Source organism: Ciconia boyciana, chromosome 10, assembly GCF_034638445.1.
Source record: "Ciconia boyciana chromosome 10, ASM3463844v1, whole genome shotgun sequence".
NCBI lineage: Eukaryota > Metazoa > Chordata > Aves > Ciconiiformes > Ciconiidae > Ciconia > Ciconia boyciana.
Window position 1 is genome coordinate 13,359,705 of NC_132943.1, and position 26,791 is coordinate 13,386,495.

The window sequence follows — 26,791 nt, forward strand, 5'->3', positions numbered from 1 at the left end:
ATGTTTGAGTGACTGGGATTTTGCTCTTTCCCTGTGTATTTGAGCCAGCAGAGTGATCACTCAGTTTTGATCTAATAATGATGTGGGAGACGGGGGCCACTTGACTTCCTGTAATTTCTTGACCCACCACCTATTGAACAGAGAAGTAACACAGAATTCATACAGATGACTTGGCCATAAGATCTCAATATATAGGATGTCAGCATCAGCCTGAAATATCCTGCCTGGAGAGCGTCAGATGTGAGCATTGCCAGCCCTGACATCACCTGCCTAGGGAGGCTGCACCGTATCAGTTATTCTGGCAGGTGGTTCCCTGGAACAAAGAGAGATTAAATACCCCAAAGAATTTTACTCAGCTGTGTAAAACATTATTAAAAAGAACTTTCAAATAAGGTTTGTGTGTTACTTGCTCTCTGGCTGCGTAATGACAGGATGCCAGGCGTTGCTGGCTGGTTTCATAGGTGCGGGAGGCACAGACGCCGTCGTGGTGGCGAGGCTCCGCTCCTGCATTTTTAAGAGGGCATTTGCTGGAGAAAGACCTGCACAAGCTGCAGAATTGCAGCAGCTTTAGCTGTGGTTATGTGGACAAATCCATTTTCATCCAGCACTATCAGCAGAGTGAAATTGGGTAGGACTGCAAATCGTGGAGTACTTTGGCCCGTGGTGTAGCGGCCAATTTCACACTGCTGCCCTCAGGGACACGGCAGCTGTTGCTGCCCAGGCAGACTCGCAGGCACTGCGATTCCACCTCTTGCTCTCTGCAGAAAGTAATCAACTTAACTTTGGGGGTTTGGATTTTTTCTCTTGGGTCTCAAAGCTTCAGCACATCTCCTGTTTTTGGATACAAAATAGTTGCCTGTTGAAAACTCTGTTAACACAGAGACAACGCCTGTTGCCCTCTACATTGAATTCTTATATTCTGGTTTTCTGGGAACTTTGCCGTTTGGGGGATCTGCATCAGTAAAGCTGTGATAATGCAGAAGTCAGCTTGTGCTGAATTGCCTGAATTTGGTGGCTAACCTGTACTGATGTCCACGCTGTCCCAGCTTGGCTGCTTTCCTTTCCAGATGTAGCTAGATGAGAGCTGGCCCACTTTTGCCTACACTGTGCTGCAAACACTCTTGCAGTTGCATTAGAGTCTGTGATGATGACAGCACCTATTTTGGGGGCAAAACGATGCTTAAAAAAAAATTAAAAAGGCAACTTTCAAAAAAGGAGAGAAAAAGGAAAGAACAGAGAACGGAAATAAAAAGAACATACCCAGGTCAGCTGCATGCACCATTTTTCACCGTTCTTGGAAGAGAATGCCAAATCTTTCTTTCCTCTGCAATTCCAAGCTGCTGAATTGCTCTGGGATCTCTGATTTACCTGAATATCCTCTCTTACACTGAAATCAGACTCTTAATGTTGCTTATACACTCTTCTTGCAGTTGAAAAACCTAAGTCATTTTAACATTTCATCTACTGTCTTTACTCCATTGAACAGAAATAATGGAAAGAAGATAGAGTGATAAAGAAAAACACCAATGGGAAGTAGAATGAAAACTGATTGATGAGACATAATGTAGTTAAGCAACAGATGTTAAGCACCGTTAACTGATTGTCTTATTATGTTCTTCCAAAGGCTCATCTCCCCCGACCCTCACAGGCTGAGCGATCTGGATGTGCGTACAGCAAGTCAATGCAAATCAGAAGCAAAACATTTGCCCGTAGACTTATAAGGAGCTTTTCAGTTAGACAGTGGTGGTATAAATGCCAGCCTGATCTGATCTATTAGTGCAGTTGAGTCTAACCTCTCTAGCCTTTTAAACATGGAAAAACAACAGCTCTAAGTGGCTGTGAGGTTTCAATTACATTTGCACCCCAGAGGGACGCAGCGGTGACCTGGTGCTGATGGATTTATGAGTATGTTATCTGACAGGAAGGCGGGTTTAAAAACAATTGCTGCAACACGTTCTTACTTATTACACTAAACTACTTTCCTTGGCTTGGATGTCTCTATTTTTCTCCTCTTGGCAGGCTCAGGTAGTCCAGGGGATTCGTACCATTGATAGGAAGATTATTTTCTCATAGTTGTTTCAGAAATTGAAATCAAAACTAAAGTCATTTTAGACATTAAAAAAACCACACCAACATTTGAATCACCAGGACGGTGAGAAGCCTTTTACTTCAAATGTTTTTTTGAAAGCTGAGAAGATTATTTTCTCTGACTAGTCTGAGCAAGAGTGATTTCAAATGTAAAACAATGAGTTAGATCTTTGCGAACACTTTTACATTTAAATCCTTAGAATAAACATGCTTCATTGATATATTGTCTTGCCCACATTATATCATACAAGAGCTTGGTTTACTTAGCTGGAAGCCATAGAAGATTATTCTTGAAAGTTATGAATTGCTTTCCTTATTCCTCTGGAGCCTTTTATTCTCTTTTGGGGCTAATCATTATCAAGCAAAGAATTAAATATTGATGGAAAATAATGAAAGCATTTTAAATGGGCTGAAAAATATACAATTGTCATGAGTATGAAAGTGTTCAAATTAAACAGTAATATTTCGGCATTCTCTAATATGTCACAAACCTACATGTGTACATTCCAGCTCAAAACAACTGTCCTGTGTAATGGTTTCAGTTTTACAGATGTATTCACCATTAGCCTATGTGTGAAGACTACTAAGCAGTTTTTAATTAACTTATGTCAAACGTTGCATAGCGGTACATCAACAGGAACTTACAAGAAGAACAAATCTTCATTCAGCTCAGATCAATACATGTACATAATTCATTACACCTGTACAGAAATATCCTACGAAGACACCTTAACTCTGACCCATGAGGCTTTGCAGACAGCAGATGTCTATTTTAATAATTATTGCAGTAACAGGGATGAATAGGAATATACCCTCAGATGCTTTTGCACGTAGTAGCACTTAATGGTGCCTATATGTCATCTATCTGCTTGCATTAAATTGTGTAAGTTACCTCTGCAGAGCTAGGAGCTGAACCAGGTGTTCCAGCCATATTAGCCCAAATTAACGTCCTCTTTGATCTTGTAATAGCTTGATGGGAGTGAATGACATGGACCTGAGCTTTAGATTCATCTGAAGGTGTCTCTTTCTTCAGCAGTCTCTAGTTTTGCCTTTTCAACTCCTCAGAGCCTGTCTACCAGGCAGTGTCTATGCATAGATATATACTATGAGTCTTTTCAGCAGCCCAAATATTCTATGGCCCAGATATTGTCAGGCAAGTTGTGTAGCCATGCTCCATTCTGCCGTGACTAAGTTGCTATCAATACCTGTAGTACACGCTTTGAGGATGGTGTGAGCGTACTGCATCTGGCGCAGGGATTCCAGGGTGGATCAGCCCTAAAATGTGAGGAACTCCTCACTTGAGCTGGTAAGACTGCAGAACTTGATTTGGCTGTCCAGAAAAAGGTGGTATTGGAAGTTTATAAGCTATTACTTTTGTATTCCAGTAAGAACTACACTTTGGGAAGAAAAAAGTCCCAATACTATTCACTGTGTAACATTTTTGAAAACACCCCTTCTGTTTTGCTACAGTTTTGTCTTCACCATTTGCTTTTTCCTGTAGTGGAGGACAAGTGGTTGAGTCTCTGACAGTCTCAGCTGGTTCAGATATCCCTGAGTACCACCACCAAAGTTCTTGCTGTGGCCTGGGTGCCAATACTCAGCAAGTGGAGGTCTCTGCACAGAATTAAGAGTCTGATGCCTGAAGCAAATGACCAAAGAGGTCCATGGGGGGATGTTTTGTGATGACAGCTCACCACCAGTGCTGCAGCAAGAGGAGAAGAGATGAGAAGGAATCGGTGTGCCGTGGCAGACAGTTATGTGGGCTTTGTCTCCTAGTTGCACAGAAAGTAGTTTGACATAGCCAACAACTTTCCTGCATAGCAAAATTTTCCTCTTAGCAGTCTGTGCATGGATCAGTCAGGAACACGACGTCTGCTTTAATAATTTTTCCTTATTCCTATTGCCTTTCAAGTGGTCACTGAGGTACAAGGACAAGAAAATTTAAATGTGCGAGCGGCCAATAACAAGCAGCTTTTGCAAAACTCACTGCCTTGATAGAGCTGTGCAGTAGCAGCATTTCCAGTCCATTTTCTCTAGCTGATCCCTGCTGCTGGCCCTAGTATATAAACCAAACCAGCTTGGGACAAACAGGAGCGTGTAATTTATCCATCTCTGCACCCCTCCAGCAATAGGCTCTTGGTGCAGAAACCAATGGACTGTTTACCTGATGAGATGGAGAATATGAAGCCAGGGATTTTCACTTCACAGTGTGGTTCCTATTTGAAACTTGTGTAACCTTCCTGTGACTGCCAGGTTAGTGGCAATAACACATTTTACTGAGAATATTTAGCAAAAAGGGGTTTTATTTTGTGCTTTTCCTGTCTGACAGATGGTTTTTGGTTGAAGCAGGGGTAGAAATTCCCCACAGTAGTTGCAGGGAGACTTGGCCACATCCACTGGCATTAATTATAATAATTGTCCTTCGTAATTAGCTGTGCGCCAGCGCTGGAGGCACAACGTCACGTCTCTGCTGACTCTGTCTGATTGTTGGGTCCTTTTGCGGATTGCTCTCCCGCAACTGGGAAACAGATTGTTTGGGCTGGAATTAGAGAGTTGTAGGTAGGCAGCAGCTGCTCTTGAGCTTTTTTTATATGCTAGTTGGATGTGTGAGATCGAATTGGTTTTGTTCATTTAACAGCCTGTTCAATGGAGGAGGAAGAACAACATGAGCCCCTGTATCTGGTAACGCTCTGTTCTGATAAAGGCTCTGCCTTAGATGACACTTAAGTGTATTTATGACTCTGTAAATGATTGGTTCCTGTTCCCCTGCAAATGTAGGAAACAACCCTACATGCACCTACTTCTGGTGGAGAAACCCTTACTCATTGCATGTCATACCAGGCTGTGCAGGTGGCATTTGGTTTGACCTGAACTTGGTGTAAGCATTTACTCAGTGAATACAGAGCTACTGAAATTACGCAGGGATTTTCTGCCTTGTAATTTAAACGTGGAGCTGACCTCACTGTCAAGACCCTCATATTTAACATGTAAGCCTATGTACAAAAAGAAGGGCTTTCATCTGAGCCCTGAGCCTCACTGATGGTGAAGAACCCAGGCTTAGACACTCTTTAGCAGGGTCCCCTGCTTTCTGGGTTAGCACGCAGGTAGTCTAAAGTTCAGCAACTTTTCCTAAAAGGATTTCACATCAGTGGGAACAGTGAATTTACTTATGGGGTACTTCCTATACAGGAGCGATAATCTTCACTAGGAAGTGTGAATATTGCAGATCGGTTACTGCAATAACCCACCTAAGCGGACACCAGTCATGTGGATAGCAAGCTTGGGATGATGGGGCTTACACTGCTTACTTTTCCTCTCAAACTTAGTCCTTCGTATCACATGTAGTCAATCGTATCAAGCTACGAAGGGCAGAACTCCGCTGTCGTTCCTATGTCAGCAGAACTGGGACCTCCTCCACAGTGTACAGTGCGTTTGATCACGTCTGCAGCAATGTTCTGAATCCCCACAGCTTATTTCACCCTAAAATTTCAAAGCATTTCACAAACCTAAGTAACTAAGGTATTTCGATAAGGTGAACAGGCAACATAAGCACCATGTTATCAAAAAGCAAGTTAGTGTTTAGAGAGGTTAAAAGAACTGCCTAGACTGTGCTGAGATTCAAATCCAGAGTTCTTGCTGGCCAGTCCTGCCCCTAAACATCAGACCTGCACCAGGTGATCTGCTGATGTGAATGACACACTTCTGCTCTTGTCAGTGGACTTGGACTGAGTTACAAGTGGGTGAATCTGTCTCCTACAACATTGTGTGCAAATTAGTGTTTCATGTTCAGGGTACGGCATCAATGCAATATTGAAATGAAATCCAATTTGTGTCAAGCAACCTTGACAACATAGATACTGCAGTGATGCTGTAGCGAGTGAACAGGTAACCAACCATGCTGAGCCGCAAGATGGGATGTTTTCCAGAGACACTCCTATGCAGTATGTTATGAAGCCTCGATGATAAAATGATTAACTTCTCAAAGCAAAACAAAGATACTCCACTTTATCTGGAGAAGAAATGCAAGGTGGCTGCCAAACCTGAACAGTGGAAAGAAATCTGTGCTCATTGTGCTCAACTAGGTCTTTTAGAAATGGCGGTAAAATCACAGTTTCTATTTCTTTTTGGCCTCATGCCACGCCAAGGCTGACACCAGGGATGGATCTGACTCTTTGCTCTGTTCAGTCTGGGGATGTGGGAGCAGAACGATACAGCTTACTGTGGCGCCTAAACCAAAACTTTCAGAGAAAGCGAGAAAATCTACATTTCCCCCCTGCATCAAGTGCATCAAATGACTTCAGCTTATGATATTGCATTACATTATTAAAGCTAAACTCCAAGGGAGCAGGTGGCCCAGTGATGTTATTTCACCTCCCAAGTCTGTTGGCAAATCTGTCATCTTAACGTCAAGTGAGAATAAATTGTGGTGGCTGCAGTCTAGGGGTTTTTCAAAAGCAGGGAGTTATTAATGGTAATGGCTATTAGTGTTAAATGTTTGCTCTTTGCAAAGGAGTTGACTTTGATTTGTACTGGTCACTGTAGAGAGGAAAAAGAGAGAGTATTTTCTCTGAAGACATTCAATTCCCAAACAATTTTGAAAGTTTGGGGGAGTTGGGACTATCTCTTCTCTAAACTGTAGGGGATGTGTCTATGTCCAAGCTTGGAGGGTTATTTCTGCAGGTTTGCCTGGAGGTGAAGGCATGGATCAGAGCAGGAAATCCTTACTTGTTGCCTGTCTGCATTATGCATAGTTTAAATCAGCTCCAAATTGAGAAGAGAAATTTAAATAGAAAGAAAACCCATATCCAGTGTTCTCAGTATTCAAGAAAAAAAACAAACAGGGAAAAGAATCTGCATCTCAATCTCGTCGTTGCGTTAAAGGAGATGTACTGAATTTGCAGAATGGCTGCAGCAAGTTGTGAATAATGTATGAAACAGAAAAATTGCTTCCCTGTGCACAGAGAGAATGCAAACAGCTGTGCTGTTTGCTGTGTGCTGGTTACACAGATACTCCGGCATCGCTGGGGACCCGCGAAGAAGAGTGTAGCAAATCCAGAGTTCCTGAATTTTCCCTCCTGCTCTGGCACCAGTCCTTAAGAAAGTTTAGAATTACTTTTATTGCTTATAATTAATTTTTGTTCCTTTTCTCTTCTCTTCTCCTCTTTTGGCAACTGGCCAGTTAAAAGGAGGGAGAGGGAATGAGAAACATACACAAAGAGGCCAAATAAGGAAACATGAGTCTAAACACATTATAGCTAATTTTTTTTTTTAAAGCTAGTCTTTCTCTTTTTCAATGTTGTTGTTTATTACTGCTGATGAAAGATTTGGATCAGTAGGCTTGGCAAAAGTCAATGTCTTCTGGTGCTTTGGTTTTGTAAAGCAAACCTTGATTTCTGTCGCCTCTGTGTTCACCCACTACCTTGAGTAGTTAATCTACTTTGATATGACAAATCAGACCCCGGTCAAATACAGTGTTTGTGCTTCAACGCATTGCAGGTCAGACCTTCAAATTTTTTTTCATCTTGATAGCCTTCTGGCCAGAAAATGAGACTCGTGCCCAGTTATGTGGCATCTTTATAGTGGTGTTAAGTAAGGTTCAGGGCCAGCAGGATACCAGTCTTTTTCAGAAGGTTGTCTGAACTCTGGTCTTTGAAAGAGAAGGGGAACAATCGCAAACCCATTACTTACTTAGCTTTCATTTAAGTGAAATAAGCTTTTAAAAAAATGTAAGTAAGCTTTAAATCCTACACACTGAATTTAAACAGATGAATGAATAGCGAAACACAACTCGAAGAGCTGTCCCTCATTGCCAGGAGAACCTATTGTCTGATGTAGAGAAGAAAACACAGACAATTAGTCATTTTTATGCTTTCAAAGCATTGGTTTGATGGTGCCAAACTTTTTCTGACAGATCTCGTCTACTTCAGTTATCTGCCACTCCAGCTTATGAGGTTTCTAGGGCAACTGACATCTTCATAGTGAACCACCCAGTGTATTCTCAGGATTCACAGAAGGCTGCTTTTAAAGGATCCTGTTCCTTTAGCACTCATAGGTTTCAGTAGCTCCATTTCTAGAATCACAACAGCAAAGTGTTATTATTATTTATGAGCACAGGTGAATGATTTCTTGTCTTGGATTTTTGCAAGGCTGATGGTTAGGAAGGCTTCAGCTTTCTCCTGTTGGGTGTCTTCATAGGCGAGGGGTCTTGGCCAAGAATATTACTTGTAACTCTCTTGAACTTTGCTGGGAGTAACATTAGCTTCACTGCTCTGGAAAAATGTAGTTGTCTCAGCCTGGGAGCTGGGCTTCTCATCTGAGGAACAAGAGAGGTGAAGAGAAAGGCAGTGAAAAGAAAGAGCTCTGGGCTGGGGCTGTAGAGAGGGGGAGCTTCTGCAGACTGTCCATGAAATTGCTTCTATCAAAGACTCAGCGAATCTCAGTAAGCTGATACAGGATTATTTGTATTGGTAGAACCTGGTCCTAAAAGGAGAGCAGCTAGTTTTCTGGCTAAAGGAGATGGGACCCTTTGCTCTGTAAGTCCACAGCCTGAGGGCAGTTCAATGGGACACTGTGGTTGCAGAATGCTTGTTCAAATATGTTTATTCTGTGGATCAGGAAAACCATTAACCATGCTACCTGGAAGAAATAAATAATCTGATTAGTCTGAAATTCCAGATTCTGGGGGATAATGTGTATACATGTCACGATAATTAGCTATGTTTAGCTCCAAAGTCAAGTCTTGGTTCTTAAAACACTTTCTTGTGAAACATGGTCATTTTATCATTCCAGATAAGATGGATGGATAGTGATAAAGAGATGTAAGGAAGTTGCACCACAGCTGGGTGCAGTCAAGACAAGAGGCATGGAGTTGCACAGATGTATTCACAGAGATGTTCCCCTGTGTATTAATTTTGTGTTCCAGTGGTGTCTGAAAGCTCTTTGACAACACTTTTAGGCTGCGTATTGTGTATTTGAAAAGCGTCTAGCGTGTTGGTGGCAGCTATTTAGGAAGCAGTAATTCTTCGTTGCCCATTGGTATCATTCTTCCTGCACTATTGGCTGTGCAGAGGCAGAAGCTGAACAGCATTGATCATTCAGGTCTGCTCCTGGTTTCCAGGCCAAAATGTAACAAAGAGGCTTGCTGGCTCGTCAGCTAGCCAAGGATAAATGGCTACCATGCTTTTCACCAGACCTTCTCTATGAGGTGGTAAAGGGGCAAGGAAGTGCAGAGTTAGCTGTTGAAAATAAATGATAAAGTTACTTATAATGCTTACACCTCCAGCTGGAGCCTGTTTGCTAACACCATCCACCCCAGCCACTAATGCTTCCCGCTTCCCTGATGAGTGTCCATTTGCTACTGCTGGCTTGGTGTGAGAATATCATGAATAGGATTTTTTATTTATTAGCTGTGTTAATGTGGCACATAGGAGCTGCATTACGCTGAGCACAGTACAAACACATTTATTTAGACTTGTGTGAAAATTACTAATGAGAAAAGATGGCTGGCCAAAGCCCTAGGCGTTCTGACACCTCCGAATAAAACAATGACATCCCAACAGTGTTTAAAGTGATGATTCCAGCAGAAACTCAGCCAGCTGCTTCCAGAAACTCCTACAGCATACCATTAGCCTTCTCTAAATAGTCTATAAAATAGAAGACTTGACAAATATTAGGAGATGGTCTTTACCCTGAAGTGTTTACAGTCCAAAGCCTCCATCCTTCAGAGAAATGTCTACTTATATGATGCTGTCCAGTGAGAAGATGTTGTTACTTGTCTTCTTTAAAATTATGCATGTCTCTGGATGGTCAAGACAGAAAGCAAAGAGAGAAGAAAGAAAAACTCTCATTTGCTTGAAAAGAAAGAAAAGATGGAGACTTAAGCTGAAAGGACTTGCCTGAGGCCACGTAGAGAGTCAGTGGCAGAGCCCAGAATAGAAGCCAGCTGTTCCAAGTCTGTGACAATATGCCTTAACAAGAATTTAACAGAGGGATGTTTTCCTTCAAAGTCTGTTTTCATCTCCCTTTTGAATTATATTTTGTTTGTCTTTTTATTTTTTTAAAGGATATCTAAAGAATGGCGTGGGGAGTTTCAAACAAAAATGATACACTGAGGAGTCCAAGCTTTGGGACATTTACTTGGGTTCTGATTTACCATGAGCAGGAAGAGCTGCTCTGATCCTAATTCTTAGGCAGGAACCTCAAAGATTGCAAGAGTCTATAAATATTTGCTTTATTTGCAGTGGAGAGTACAGGAAGTCCTGAGTTAGCCTAATTTAGGCTTCAATATTGGCTATTTATGTACTACCTCCTGGGACCACCTCTGATTACTGAAAGAGTGACCTTATTGGAAACCAACAAGTAGGTCTGCAGTTAATTATAAAGGTTCAGAGCTCGCTGCAGAACCCTAACAAAGGTATTTTTGTGGATGATGTTACGTGTTTTTATTTAACAGCTCAAATCAGGAGAGCTAAAACAGATGGCGTACTTGTTACTGCTCTCTGAGAACACCTATAGAAAGACACTGATAATAACAGGGAGGCCAAGCCTAATAGGTCAGGAGTAATGGCAAAGATCAGGCTGTCTGGGCTCACTAATTACCATCTGAAAGCAATAATGAACTGGTCAGTGGGGTCAGGAACAGGTGATGCTGTGCAGAGTGGGAGAAAGAGGGTTTTGTTTGTCTTCTGCATTTGGAAGAAGTGGTTTAAACATTGTTGCCTCTTCTTTAACTTTGTGATAATGGCAGTGACTTAATCTAACCTAAACGTGGCCTTTGCAGAAAATCTGCTCTAGGACGTTTCCAAAATAATTTCCTGAAGGAAAGAAAAATCTCTCTGAGTAAAGTTTAGAGTAATGTCTGAAGAGAGAAGCGTAAAAAGCTGACTTATACACGGATGATGCTCCTCTGGTGCATTACAGAAAATGATTATACCAGATTTTGTTCATCAAGGCAAAGTAAGCTAAATCAGATAGAAGGCGAAGCCCTTAGGAGGGGGAGGAACGTATTCAATTTAGTGAGGCAACTGTGATAGTAATTAAAGCCCAGATGGAAACCTTTGAATGTGTCTGGCGTCTGTGTATCCGCTGTGTTTTTTCTGTTAACTTGACATTATAAAAGGAGCACCCAAAGAATAAAGAGATGGTGTTTGAAATTTCATCAGTCAAGCACTGTCCCAAATTTGATTTATTGTAAACAATCTTCAAAAATTGCTTTGGGTGTATATGATACAGGCAGGGAGTTTTCTCAAGTGGTAATTCACAAAGAGAGAAATTGTACATTATTTCTAGATTTGTCTTTGCTGAAATGCAGTCAGGATTAATCACACCATTTGCCAGCTCTGACTGTGAACCTCTTGTACTTCGGACATATGGATAGAATTTTATTCTGCTGTTATATATTTTGTCTGAAGGAGAGTGCTATGCTGTTTACTTTATGAGCAGATACACTGCAAGATTTCAGTAAAAAACCCTATACAATAAAAAAATTAATGTAAAAATCAAGGATTAGAAAGGGAAATGTTGTCCTACTTTTTCCCTCTAATACACAAGCCAAGAGCAAAGGATGGTATTATATGGAAACACTGTTAAAGCATTAGAAAAATGTAAAGAGTGATTTGCTGTTACTGCTGAATGGGGGCTGGGGGGGGCTGTAACTCTGCCGGGCTGTCGCACACACCGGGAGCCTCGAGTGTCTCCTGCCTTGTGTTGGAGTCATTACTTGTACCTGGAGCAGACAGACTGCTTCCAGTCCCAAATCCTCCAGCATATGCACTACTTGATGTCTAGTACAGGCATGTATGTTGTGCTAAGATTTACTACTACCACTGAGTAATTGGGGAATTGTAGCCCACGCTCATGTTTCTCCTGGTTGGATAGGCCAGGCTCAGGCTGCCAGCGTCGCTGACCAGCCTTTCGTGTCAGGGCAGGGGGGAAGAGTTTGTTGTTTGGAGCAAGTCAAATGTACGAAAAAAAGAGAGGAGAGGGGAGACATTCCTCTTCAGGTGTGTTAGATCGCTTTTCCTCATATCATCTGTAAAGACGTATTTAGGGGCTTTTGAAGACGTCTATTACTCCCTAGACAGACCAGTTCATTGGCAATTTTGTGATGTTACAGTTGCAGGCAAAGCTGTAGTTAAGCATGTGTAATTAGTAGCAATATTAATGGTCTTTAAGGATGCTAACTCCAGGCAGTGGTGTTTTCCCTGAGTTTCATTACCTTTATGCTGATAATGGCTTACATCCTTTGTACTAAATCCATGTTTCCAAAATCCTTCTAGTGGTTTTCACTTAAATAAGTATCTCCATGTGAGCATATTTCCCCCACATATGCTGTCAGTCTTCATTATCTTTTTTTTTTTTTGCACTGAAGTACACGGAGCCTCTTTTGCAGTCTGTATTCTGAAATAACAAAAAAGCCACTTAAAAATATGAAGCTTTCTTTTAACAGAGATTTTTTGAAGAGCTCTGCTCTTAATCCACCTGCTCTGTGGCTACGTTTGCTCCTGTGCTCTCTGCAAGGGGCTCACTGCTCATTGACGAGAACCCAAACCCCTGAGTCCCATGACTCATGAATTTGAGACAGATTAAATTAAGTTTTAGATTTTTTAAAATCTTCGTTTTACCTCCACGTTTAATATTAGAGGGCATAACAAGCATATGTGCCTACAGAAGGTGTTCTTTACATAAGTCAGGTTGCCACCTATAACCTTGGAAGTGGAGTCGCAGCATTTGCGGGCTCTGTGATCAGTCCTCCAGAAAGGGATAAGAGACTTGCAAGTCGATAAAAGACTTGAGTGTAGTGCAAGAGAGGAGCCTATTCCTGATCACCTTTTTAATCAGCTTTTCACCTGTCATCCTGTGACTTTGCTTAAAGCCAAACTAATTGTAATTTTAAAAAATATCCTTTTTTTATTCCCTAAACCCAATATCCTGTAAAGTTTATAAGACCACTGGTAATATTTATGGCTCTTATACCACCAAAGGGAGGCCACGGTGCTTTTGTCTGCAATTTCATTGCCGCCACGGGACTAAGGTCTGAATCTTGCATCAGCGTACGTAAGAGGAGACTTGAGAGATTTATAATGGGAAAACGCTGACAGCTCTGTAATTTATTGCAAGGCTAATGGGCAGCACTGTAGTTCCTGACAGCTCCAAACCCTTGTTCTCTGGGATAGTTTGTTTCTGATCCACTCCCTTTGCTGGATCTCCCCCATGCCCCTGATGAATGGACCTAGGCTGGTGAATATCTATATTGGTGCATTTTCCCTTGGTATTTTAACAGCCTTTCACTTTTAGGACTTCCTATTGTTGAAATTTGTAAGAGATTTCAGGAACTTCACAGCAGAAAGGCTTTTTCATATAAGTTGCTTTTTTTCTTGTTTTTCTTTCCCCAGCCTGGAGCATCTTACATATTCATTGTCACACCGGATACTCCAGCAGCAGCTTTACATTTGCGAGCCCTGGTACTTTGCTGTGTCCAAAAAAATGGGTAGACACCGAACAATACCTACTTTTTAACTTATTTGAGAAGAATGCTGTGAATCTGCATAATGGTCTCACACAGAAAGTGCTTTATCTTCACGAGTTAGTGAGTCAGTTTAGGGGTATTCTATTGGCAAAAGCTTTCAGAGAAATTATGCATGGTAAATTAATGAAGGCCGTCTGAGGTATTATTGTGTGTGAATGCACATGCCATTAGAATCAATGGCTGGCTGAAAAAAGTTAACGGTCATTAAGGGACTGTTAAAAAGGCCAGTGGACACAGATTTACTCTCTTGCAGGGCTCTGGTTGGGTTAGGTGAAGACAGAGATTGCTATTTGCCTCCAGGCCACAGGACAGCCCAGGCTTTGTGCTTTCCTGTCCCCATTTCTCTTGGCTCCTGTCACTGGCAGATTTACAAGACCCTGCAAGAGACTGTCTTCCAAGCAGGTAAAGACCTTTGTGTCACTTTTCCTTATTTTACAAGTGGTTGGTAACAGAAAGTCCAGGTGGGTGAGCTTGGAAGGGCTTAAAATGTCTGACCATCTCTGTGGGGGTGTGAAATGGAGCTCTTTAATGGAGAAGTTGCAAAAGACAGAGTACTGTTTGGTTTTGGATGATGCCACCCAATCTGATGGTGAGTCTTTAAAATATTGCTCATCTGAGTAGTGGGGTATTGTCTCCAATTTATGTTCAGATAGCAAGAAAATAAATCGAGCACTGTGACAGGTCTAACCATTAGCCAACAGTATGGGAAATGGAGCGCTAAACGCCAACCAAAGATTAGACAACTACGTACCATTACTGGCAATTCAGCTGTGAATTTGTCGTACACAAAATATAAGTGACATGAGCTATTTCCTGGGCGCCTATATTCCCCTGGGCTGTGTCCTTTCCCTTGAGCACTGTAGATTTTTTTTTCTACATTGTATTTTGAATGCAGTGATTCTGACTGAAATAAAATGCGTGGAGAAAATTAAGGGTTTGATATCTTCTTGCTGCTGCCAAAAGAAATATGAAAGAGTCTTTGATCTGGGGCCTTTAAAAAAGTGAGCTGGACCAGTTACTGATACTTACTTACTGACCTACGTAAGTGATAAAGCGACTGTGTCGAAGTTTAATTAGTCTTGATCAAGATACGTTTTTAAGATTTAGAACTAGTGGCCTTTTGAAGAAGAAAGGCTTCTAGTTGTCATTTATGCCACAACATGTCCTTTTATCATACTTTGTATGTCTCCAGCAGGAACAGTTTTTATTTTAGAGGAAGAGGGAAATGGCTCATTTGATGGAGATTAGCACGGACAAGCTTACTAATATTTGAAGACAATTCCTCTGTCTTACCTTTTTCTCTGTTTCATATCCCACAGAGATTACCTCAGACTGCCGTTGTTAGTCACTGTTATTTATATAAAGATATGTAATGCGTTTGTGCTTGAGGGGTTGTCTGTAACGGGGTATGCAATTTCAGATTGTAGAGACTGGCAGGAATTACTGTGAAGAATTGCTTTCCAGTGACAGCTTTATCCTGCCTGTAATATGTCATTGTATGTGACTTTCAATTAATCATGCAATAACAAAACATTGCATCTGGCAACAATGGTGTGTCCATTAATATCAAGAAGTAAGTCTCGGCTCTATGAACACAAATGCTGTCGCGGTCCCCTGCCCACTCGTGCACTTTAATCAGTAAGTCTCAACCCAGAAGGAACATTTCTCTCTTCCCCTCTCCCCCATCATCCTCCATTGCGATCTATTAAGCTGCAATCCATAACGTCTTGTGTCTCTGTAGAGGTCTGATGGCGTGCGGTTTGAAATGATTGCATGAGTTTGACTTTGTCTCACTCTGCCTTGACCTTGGTGTCTTCAGTGGCTTCCCCTCCCTCTGTTTTCATATTGGGAGTGGGGAGTTGGGAGAGAAAATGGAAGAGTGACAGAATGGACTTTGGAGATACTTCACAGGAGGTTTAATGTTGCTCTTTGAGGAAATGGGGGAGAGAAGAGGTAGGAGAGAAACCCTTACTGGAAGACAAAATGCACTGATTTGCAAATTTGCAGGAAAAAGTCATCCCGCTGTCGAGCATAACTGGCTCCATAGACTGAAGCCTGCTGTGTGCTGGACCTCATTGGTAAGCGCAATGGAAACCTTGCAGTAATTCTTCCTCTTGCTCACTCTCCCATTTATAATAAGATTGCTAAGTAATGTATCAATTTAAGTAAGACCCCCAAATCTCATTGTGTTTTACAGCTATATCTATATCCTGAACGGAAACATAAAGAGGCACTTGGGTGCACTGTGCTTGGGCTGCAAAGAAAGAATGATACCCTGGTCCCAGCCACCAAGTATGTGTCCCTGTTATTATATCCAGCGAAAGTCAGGAGTGGATTCTCACTCCAATGAAAGCCCTGGTCTTTTTTCAGTTAATTTCTTTTGGTTTAGTATTGAGGTTTTACACCTTGTGCAACATAAATAGGAAACCTGGTAGTAATTAGTGTCAATGCTTTTCTTCTTCTTTTTCCCCTAAGAAGGAGATGAACTTAATTTTTAAAAAGTGCTTGGCTGGACAGTGTCAGAAGAATCTCCTGAGCATCCTGAGAGCTGGTTTACAGCAGAGCATTGTCATGTTACATGAAACAGAGGAAACTAATTTTTATATCTGTTTCCATGGATTAATACTGTTTGTGAATTTGTGACACGTTTGACTGGTTGTCTTGAAAAGTGCACACTGAAAGAGGCATTTGAGTTAGTCGTGTTGGGTGCATTGGAGTACTTTCACTTTGTGTAAATAAAAAGCAAAAGTCTTTGGGATTCTGAGGAATAACAACAAGAATTGTAGCTCCTTGGGGAGATCTTCATGCTCCGGCTTGCTGAATCTCCCCATTGTCCCTGAATTACCAGCCAGACAATAAAACAATAGTTAATCAAGGGTTTATCTCAAACACGGTTATTCTGGGGTAAATGCAGTATTATATCAGTGCCATACAAGGTTCTTATTCCCTCTGGGCAATGTGACTTCTGCCAGTTGGCAAGGGTGTTGGTTTTGGTTCTTTAATTAAGGCTAACTCCATCTATCCTGCTGTATGAGCAGTGGATCTGACAAGATGCTGAACTTGTTAAACTGTATAAAACAAAAGCACCTGCCCTGGCATGGACTTGAGGGCATTCAGTACCGCAGAAGGTGATCTCCTTGGTGACCCCTAGCAGTTGCAAAGCAGCACAGCTCCATAAAGCCATTTACTGCCAGGTGGGGGCCGTCTATTTACATCAGGCTTTTCCATCAGGTGAAGGTGGTTGGTGCATGTGTCAGGATCCAAGTGCACACAGGGGAGGCCTCCAAGAGGGAGGGTTTGTAATCAGTTTCTCATTCCCAAATTATTTTTCCAGGATCCCCACAGTATGGTGTTTGAGTAACAGAATAATTTCCTAGCTATTAAGTGCCTGAAAATCAGCAGTAATTAACTTAGCGCAAATTCTTCTCTTCCTCTCCCTCCTCTTTGCTCAAAAAAACAAACAAACCCCCTTTCTCAGCAGAGGAAAAGCAGATGGAAGCAGTCTCTTCCACCTTAGTGCAGTCGTATACAGACTTTTTCACCCCTTTCAGTTCTGTGAATAACATAATTGCTTTGTTATCCCTCAGGGGATTTGTAATATTAACATTGGTTAATGACATTAATTCAAGTTTTTACCATTAATAAAATGGCATTGCTTAAAATTAAGCATTACATTTCAATTAGTAGTCCATCGAAGATTTTAATAGTCTGGAGCATTAAAGTGATTTTTTAAAAATTTCTTATTAATTTTTTATTGTATCATGCTAATTTCCAAAGAGTGATTGAAAGCCCAGCTGATCCAACAAACGACCCTATCTGCCATGTTTCTTGAGGGAACTTCTTTCTTTTATGACATTATGCAAAAAGGTCACATTTCCACAAAGCAGGAATCTGTTTCAGTCACCTCCTGAATTCATTATCATCCTTTTTACTTTTTAACATGAGGCACATGATATACAGGCACCCCAGGTGGACATGTTTAAATTAATCTAGTAATAATTGATTCAGAAGAGATTTGGAGGACAGAATTTGCATAAAAGCCATAATGAGAGCAAATCCTCCAAGGCCAGACTGAACAGCTAAGTCCCTGAATAACTTACATCTCCTAAACTAATTTGGTTATATATGCAGGATGAAGGTGTGGGGGCTGGAGCGCCATGTGATTGGAATTCATTACAAATAATTCATCTTCTCCAGAAAGCCTGGCCTCGTAGTGTGTTAAAATGATATCAGCCCCCAAATGCTTGCTCAGACCCTGCCTCCTGGAAGATTACAACAAGGTTTCTGTCCGAGGCCTTGTTTGGGCTTTTTAAAGCATTTCTGAGGGGGAGAGCTGGCACCGTGGGGCTGGGGCGTCCGCTGGCAGGCTGCTTCTCCTGCCTGATGGGAGAAGATTCAGATGTCCAGTTTTGGCTGGACATCCGAATCTGTCAAAAAAGTGAGTGTGGAGGATGATCCCAGCTTTCAGTCCAGATATTCCTCCCTTCCATTCCAGCATGGAGCTGCTTAGCTAAGTCATAGATCATAGGGTTTGTATTAAATCCTGGATCCCCTTGGTGTCTTTGGGCATTTAGGGAGAGGGACACCTTACAGGATGGGGACTGTACTGTGTACTGTTTAGGTAAAGTAAATCTATGGACAGTGAAAATTATGACTGCAGTTCATTAAAAGAATGCAGCCAGGGGCTTTTTGAAGGTCACCTGTCCTGCTTCACTTTCTCTTTGCCTAAATATCCTGTTTGAGAAAAGCTCTAAAAGGATGTTGCTGTGACCCAGCATAGTAATACCTGTGTTCTTAGGCTGGTGAGCTTCAGTTAGCAGGTAACACAATACCATGCTCCTGGTATCAGAGAAGTTGTGTAGGACGTTTGGAGGAAGAGGAAAACTCATCTCAGCCTTTTCAGAAACTGTTGATCACCAGATATTTTTTGGGGGAAAACTGATGTTGCTGTTGTTTTCAGCAGATGAGGAATCAGTCCCATTTTGTTTACACACAGCAGTCAGTAATAACCTGTCGTTTGTGAGCTGGATATTTTCTGCACTGCTTCCCTTCAGTGCTGTCCTGTAGCTGGGTAGCTCTGGGAAGAGCCGCTCTCCTTTACAGTATCCCAAGTGCAAGGCGAGAGTCGGGGCAGACTAAAGCAGCCCTGCTGCTCCAATGAGGGGAAGAGTTAACAGAGTCCAACAGGTAACTGCTGCTGCAAGAAATATGAGAAAAGCTGGGTATGGCAGGAGAAAAAAGAGTCTGGCTGACAATTATTATTTTGTTTGTTCAGATTTAGGGCATATGTAGGCCGTTTGAATGCCTTCTAGCCAAAGGTTTCCATATGATGAATGATGCTGTGCAGTGCCAAGAAGACGCTGCAGCGAAACATATTCTTGTTTCCAAGCAGGCTGAAACTTGGAGTTGCGCTACAGCGATGCTTTATGCTTATTCTCCTAGAGTTACAATTAAACTGTGAGTATGTGTTATGTGGCACGGGGTAATCACAAATCTTTGACAAAAACAAACAAGCTGTGGTTTCTGTCTCCTGCATGGGCAAGCATTAAAAGAGAAAGTTCTTCTTATCGTGTTGTTGCAATGTAGCAGTAGAAGAAGGAGGTGCTGGGAGGAATGAGATGGGTTTGTGATGTGCAGCAACTGCCTTGGACCCCAGTGCATGGGGTTGTGGGAGTGATGCAGGAGGATTTGTGGGATGGAGCAGAAGCGGGGTGGGTGGCAGGAGCTGTAGCCCTGGTGCTAGCGCTGGAGTCTTTAAACTGGAAAGACAAGGCTCTAGGGAAAGTCAAGCCCATATGTTACAGCTGACTCTCAGGCAGGAGGTTGATTGGTGTCATGATTTCATGGCTCAGTTTTCGTCTGCTGGAGACTTAAATTCCGAGATTGTTTCAGGTCAAAGGAGAATTAAGTGGGTTTTTTTTTTTAAATTTCATCTTCTTACTGTTTTCCCAACTGTGTGGTCACAGGGCCACCACAGTGGTTGCTACGTAGTTTATCAGGATTGCCTGTCTGCTTGACGCAATCTGGGGACTGCAGTTGTCCCTGGCTTGCCCTCACGGTGTTGAAGAGAGAAACCTTGCAAGTTACCAACCTATATTAAGTCTGATACAAATTGGAACCTTTGTCGCTAATTTCCTTACTAAAAATCCCATGGGATGTCTCCAGTGGACCCTCTAATTAGAGTTGAATAAAAAACTAGTGTCAGTAAAACAATGGTTAGTACTCTAATAAGTCAAAAAATCAAGAACGCTTATGGTTTTCATACTAAACTGTGAGACAAAAGAAAGCCCTGTACCAAAAGCATTTGGAAGAGTCAGGAGGAGTTCACTTTTCTTTCTGTCTCTACCAAGGATCAGCTGCAGTTACTAGTGACCGAGTCACAGAGTTGTGTCATGCCTCCGTTGCCCCAGCTGTAGTGTCACAGCTGCAGGGGGGAGGTGTGTGAGCAGGAGCACCACACCTCTGGAAATCACTGCAAATAGAGGAGCGTCTCCAGACTGTCAGGCACCAGCGTGTGTTGGAATGACATTGGCTGTGCAGTGTGGTGTCAGGGGCTGTGGCTCTGCTAATTTGCAAATTTACAAACCATTCCCACATTGTGCAGGGGAGCAACTTGAAGAAAAGCTGCTGTGTTAGTGTTTCTACAACAGCTATAGGCTTAAGGCATGGGTCTATGGGCTTGAGTACCAAACCTCAAGCCAGAAAGAGCCCTTGCAGCCGGGTGACTATTTGCAGTAAGTCCCATGCTGAATCTCCTGTACTTGCGTTACGTCGCTGATCTGCATGTAAACAGCCTGTCTGGCACCTTGGATTTACAGCACCCATGCAGAGGACTCTACATCACGCCTACAGCGAGAAAGGTGACTGCACTGCAAGCAATGCTGAGTGCTGGGCGCGCTCCCCTGCTGCAGGCAGGGCCTCTGGAATAGTTGTTCTGGCTGTGTTGCCGCTGTCCTGTGAGCCCTGGGGCGGCTCCTCTCTTGGGCTGTGTTACACATTCATTCTCTCCTTTTGATGGAGCATCCAGAGACTTTGACTGGGAGCCAGGAGCTCCTGATTTCTAATCTAGGCTGCAGTAAAGTTCATGTCTAAATTGCAGTCATGCTGAGTACCATAGCATCCATTGCATTCTGCTGTTGTGCTGGTCTCTGCCTTCGTCTCTGTGTTTCACAGATGGAGCACATGAAAAATAATTCCATAGTCAGTCCAGGTCCCAGAATTACCAAAAATGCCTCCACTTTGACATCTCCTTTGACAGCCTCTCAGAGAGGCCATTCTGTGACCAGCAAATAGAAGGTCTTTCCATCCCCACTGTAGAGGTAGTCTTCTAGAGAACGGTGGAGGCATACCACCAGGGAAATAAATGAGTGTAAGCCTTCATTGCCAGATACGATCTTTGGATAAACAGAAGACTTCAGACTCCAAGGCACCTTTTCACAAGCGCTAAATTCATACCCCAAACAAACGCTAACAAAACTTCTCATGTCTTTATATTATGTGTAGCCAGTAAAAAAAAGATCTAGAGCCCTTCAGGGAGAGCCTCTTGAAGCACTTGGGGACGCACTCAATGTGTGGTCAGGTTAGTGCTATTCAAAAGCAGGTCTGAGTGTCAGCAGAACACGTATTTATTTATGCCCACTGGGTTTGGCAGGAACCCAGCAGTACAGTATATTTTGCTCTGTTACACAGGCTTTTATTGTTGAATCAGCTTTATTTAATGGGAGCTTTCTATAATAGGTTCCTGTTCTGGAGGGCCTCCTCTAAAGGTGAGGAAACAGTTCAGTTTCCAGGACCATGCAGCCATTGACTGTGCTGCTGAGGCCAAGTAACCAAGTGGTGGCTGATGATGGCTCATTGAGGGCATACACCAGTCCATAAAGAAGTGGACTGACACCAACCAATTCATTTTGTACCAAGCCGTTATTAAGAGTTTTGTCTCTGTTACCTGATCTGGACAAGAACATTCCATTGCATTTTGTGGGCTTGGTTTGGGACCTTGACCAGTCCTGGGTGGGCTTGAACAGCAATCAGAGAGCGCTCTAGAAACAAAACGCTCCCAAGTGCACTGTCAATCTTTAGTGGGGTGTAGTCCTAAGAAGATCAAGCTTAGACTATTACTATTCAGCTCCACTACAGGCTTCACGAGCCATGAACCTAACAGTATATTAGGTTAAACTGATTTCTCCTTTGCAAAGAGTTACCTCAATTATTTATATAGATAAACAGAAAGGTTGCAATAAAGTGGCCTGTGTTGTGAGATCTTGATTGTTTATTCCTGCTATGAAGCCTACTGCGATACTGCAGCCAGTGCCTTGCAGACTGTGCGAGGCAGGAGCTGTGGGAGTGCCTCAGTGGGCAGCAGGGAGCTCGAGCTTCTGCTTTGCTGCAGGAGAGCATACTACCTGCACACTCTTGCATTCCACACTGCTGCTGAATTGTAGGCGTTTTTTAAAAGATAACCCTTGGATTATAGGCATGAAAATGTGGTTCTGTCTTCCTGGGGTGTTGTGAGAGTGAGTTCAATGTGAGGCTTTTAGATGCTGTTGTAGTGGAGGCCTTGGGAAGCCCTGAACAAGGTGGGCACACAAGAGCACCACGAAACCCAGCCAGAACAAGAGCTGCCACTGTGAAATTAATGAGCTCGCCGATTCTTCAGGAGACTGTAGGGTGATTTAATTAAAGCAAAACAAGATCTCTTCACAGATTCTCATCTGAACAGTAGTTTGACCATTCCCATATGTTTGCCTGAAAAGTAAATAAATGAGAAAACCTCGTTATGTGGGAGCCTGGTCTAAGGGTGCACATGAGAACTGATGTGTGGACGTGCAAGTGCAGCGTGCCATGTTTCGGCTGTGAGACAGATCTGTCTCCCCAGTGCAGGCATGACTGAGGGCTGAGTGTATGGCTGTGGCCAGGGGCAGAGGGAAAAGTTGTGCCTTTTCTTCGATAGTGTGAAACGGCCCTTGGAGCCAGTCCGGTGGGACGAATTCCAGCTGGTGAGGGTGGGAGGGGAGGGCAAGGAGCGGCACATGAAAAAAGGACCGTGGTTTTGTTGGCCTTGGAGTTTTCTAGGGCAGAGCTGCCTGTGCCAGCCTGTCATAGCCGCATTGCTGAGCTGTCTTGCTTTATAATGTTTATATTTATTTCCCTTATTCTTCCAGTACTTTTTTGAATACTGTAATGTCCACCTCTTTCCATTGCTCTTCTTCCCTCTGGTGTCCCATTCTAATAAAATCATAACTGTGCCAATCACAAAAGATCCCGAACAGAAGAATTAATGCTTTTACAGGAGGTTCCTTTTTTAGTCTTTTTTAAAGGCATCTCTTTTCTTTAAAATGAAAAATGAAGCATTTTCTTTTATCCTTAAACTTTACTGTCATGTTTTATTAAGTCAAAATGATAGTTACAGTCAGAGGAAAGCAGGATATGAATTCCTGGTACAGCCATTTTTAAAGTGTGCTTTGTTTTAAAGCCCTGAAGATTGATTGAAGGTATTTTTCTTTTAGACGTGGAGCTTTAGTCAAAGGGGGCCTGATCTGAGTTACCCTCTGTAAATCAGGATTAGTTCCTGTGAAATCAATGGAGTAACAATGATACAATACAGGGCGAGTTGGAAAAGACTCATGCCCCGAGAATGAATAAGGGAGGGACTGCGGGTGATCCCCTGAATGCTGCGCTTGTGCGAGGGGGTGAAGCCACAAGGCAAAGCAGAATTATATGCTGTCCCTATCGGGCTGCCATGAAAGGGACTGGGTGAGAAATGGGCATGTGGCAGGGTGTCTGTGCTCACATGGGTGCTGTGGTTGCAAATCTCAGCTTCGGGGATGCACTGAGCGTGCAGACCTGCTTTACCCAGAAAGCAGCTCTTCGCCCGGCCCCTGCCCCTGCCGCTACAGTCAGGGAGGCCCACGAGCTAAGAGAGCCTGATTTAAGAGACAAGAGGATGGTGGCAGAAGTGGTGCTCTACAACATACCTGTCTCTGGAGCATATTTCACCAGATCCAATGGAGCCTGAATTTGTTGACCTTTTTTTGGCAGAGGGCCAGAGGGATTCACTGTGCAGAGCAGGAGAAGGGAGAAAGACGCCCCATCACTGGGCCTTGGGGCTGTGCAGAGACACAGAGGACAGGCTTTCATGAGGGAGAGAACAGATAAACTTGGACAGATAATCTTATTGGACATTTTTATCCTTTTTTTTTAACGTGTCTGCATTGGGGGCGGGGGTGGGGGGAATAGCTAAGGTGGTGAAGATACATCAAGATAAGCGAATAAAGAATTGAAGCGATACGTCCTGTCTGAGATTTGAGTTTAACCAGGGATTTGAGTTCTTGTCTCTCATCTGCACTGAAACCTTGACAGCTGATTTCTTGAGCCCTAAGCCATTTTGAGCAGAGAGTCTAATAAGAACAGGTCTTTTTATAGCATTTAACTGTATCTAAATGGCTTAACGCTAGGGCAAGTTCCAGCAGTGCAAACCACCGCTAGCCTGGGCTGTGCTTAGGATGTGCAGTGTTTTAGCAGTCTGGATGAGGACTGGTCCTAAGCACTGGTCATACTCCACCTCTCACAGTGAAAATCTGCAGCTTGGGCAAAATTGGAGGCTTGAGTTTGGCCGTGTCCAGTAGAACGAAAATATTTGCACTTCAAAACTAGCTGCTGGATTCTCCCAGGCAGTTACTAGTTTACTCTTGGCATACAATTGACCTCCTCTTGCACGTGGCACTGCTTCATATTTGGAGTATGTTTTTTTCAGAAATAAAGTTGCAGCAGCTGGGAATAGCAATTACTGAGTTGGAGTCTCTCTTAAAATACTGAGAAGAAAATGAGCAAGGCGACCTGGGAATGGGCAGGTTGAAGGAGTAACCTTTTGCAATGCTATCCACTGTCTGAATTTTGTTCAGCTGGTGCGCTAGGGCCCTGGTTTCTGTCGCCCTTGATCAAGCTGGCATTTACCCATTGACTTACTGTCTCCAGTAGACACCAGTTCAGGGCTGCACATGACACTGATTTTGTTCAACTTCCCAGCACATGAGAGCTCCACACATTTGATGGATGCAATTGGATGTAGGAAATAGGGGATATAGGGAAGGATGCAAATTTTTTATAATGCTTCTTTTTCATCTTTGTTCGGTCATATATTACTTTCCACTTCACATCAAGTTTGAAACCATTATTTTCATGTACACTATGGATTTCCCTGTGACAATATGAAAAAAGAAGATGGAACTTTACCCCAAATACTGGTTATAGCTTTCTAAGGAACACTGAAGTCTCTTGGACTGTGGTTAAATCTCCCAGGGAAAGTGGCAGAAATCCAGCTATTTGGCACATTTTACAACTAGTCCAGACAAAACACTAGTAAATGTACTCTGCATTGGCACAGAATAGGCTGTGGGATGTTATGAAGCTTTCCTGTATGCAACTTTTTATCATTTCATGACCCTGATGAGTATGAAACTTGAATTTACTCATCTGCTGATTCTAGACCACATAGAGCCTTAGAGGAGCATGGGGCCCTACCGTGTGTCTTTGATTTAAGAATTTTTTTCACCTAGCTTGAGATCATTGTTTGGATGCTTAGTACATGAAAATGGCCATATTGGCTCAGACCAGCAGTCTGTCTAGCTTAGTACCTTATTTCTAGGATTAGCCAGTAATGGCTGCACTGGGAGGAATAGAGCATGCATAAAGTGAGATTTCCATGACTGTCTCTTACAGTTTCCAGCGAGGATATCTGACAGTGAAGTCGTCTTTTTGCCTCTTGTGCATTTCCCACAACAACCATCACCTATCTAAGGAAAGTTTGGCTTTGTCTCTTCTGGAACTCTTAGTGGATCTGAGAGCTAAACAAAATGCATCTCCCTGGGGTTCACATCTCTGTGCTGTGTTTTACTTCTGGATCTGTACTGAAAAAAAAAAGATAATTTAAACCAGTGGCTGAAAATATAATCCAATGCTTCATCATCAATAATTTTCATTACAGTGTGACTTGCACAACACCTCCATCATCTGAGGTGCCACAGTACCCAGTTGTGTACGCCCTGCAGTATGCTTGTGCTTAATGACTAAATGCTGTGCTGGCCTTAGCTTTGAATGATTTCACATCTCTTACTTCTGCCAGTCCCATTTTTAAATTTAACATGATATTTGCTGTGTTTAAAAAAAAAACCCTCCATAGTGAAGTGCTGTAGAACCTCCTTTGGAGAACTGGAAGGGGATTTTATACATCCCTGCCTAAAATCTGCATGTATATGGGGCTGGAAAAAATGTGAAATGCTGTAATCTCTCACTCTCGCTAGTTAGGAAACCAAGTCCCTAGAACTACCCCAAATCCTGAATGCCAACGCTATTTTCAGTCAATGGTATATAGCTGCTGCTGAGGACACGCATAATGGATGCGCTGGCAACTCATCTTTATGCCAGTGTTTAAAATCACGGAGAAATACAGATAAGAATAAAACATAGGATCTATCTTTCAAATCAGCTGTCTCCCATTGCTGCTGTAAGCAGTCCCTTGTTGCTCCTATGATGCCCAAAAACCTTTACGAACTTCTTCCAGCTCCTTGATGTTGCAATATTGTCCCCTATATTGGAGTTCGCTCCATGCACATGAGCTTGTCATTGTGTATCAGTGCCTCATGTTACCAGCCACCAGCCTGGCCACTTCAGCTCACTGAAGGTGTTTTGGAGACTCCAAACAAAAATATAGAGGTATCGGGCACTGCCGGTGTTGACTGTTACACTACCTTTATGAATCACTACACCCACAGGAACTGAAAATCTCGTTATGTGTGAATTTAATCAGAATCAGCTTTATCACTAGATAAGATTTAAGGGTAGAAGACTCCATTTGTTTGAAAACACATGTTTGCAATAATTGAACAAAGTTACATATGCACATCAGTAAGATTAAATTTGGCAATGCAGATTTTCCTAAGCTGCAGCAGCATCTTGGGGAGCTTGTGGCATGGGCTAATTAATCCTCCATCCCCTGCCTCAGGCCTGGTAGGCCCAGGGGATTTTTTAGAGCTCTGTCTTTTCTGCTGCTATTGTTAAAAACTGCTCACGTAGAAAAGGCACGACTTTCCTGTCTCCTAGCCTGAGAGTGAGTGCTCCTCCTCTTTAGCTGTGCCTCAGCTCTTGTGACTAGGAGCTATAGCATCCCATGATAATGCA

At 42.7% G+C, this 26,791-nt stretch overlaps 1 protein-coding gene across 1 annotated transcript in view; it reads left to right on the top strand.

The window, feature by feature from the left end:
* SEMA5B (semaphorin 5B) overlaps positions 1 to 26,791 on the top strand; it is a 275,812-nt gene that overhangs the window by 112,140 nt on the left and 136,881 nt on the right. The gene's annotated exons all lie outside the window — the stretch shown is intronic.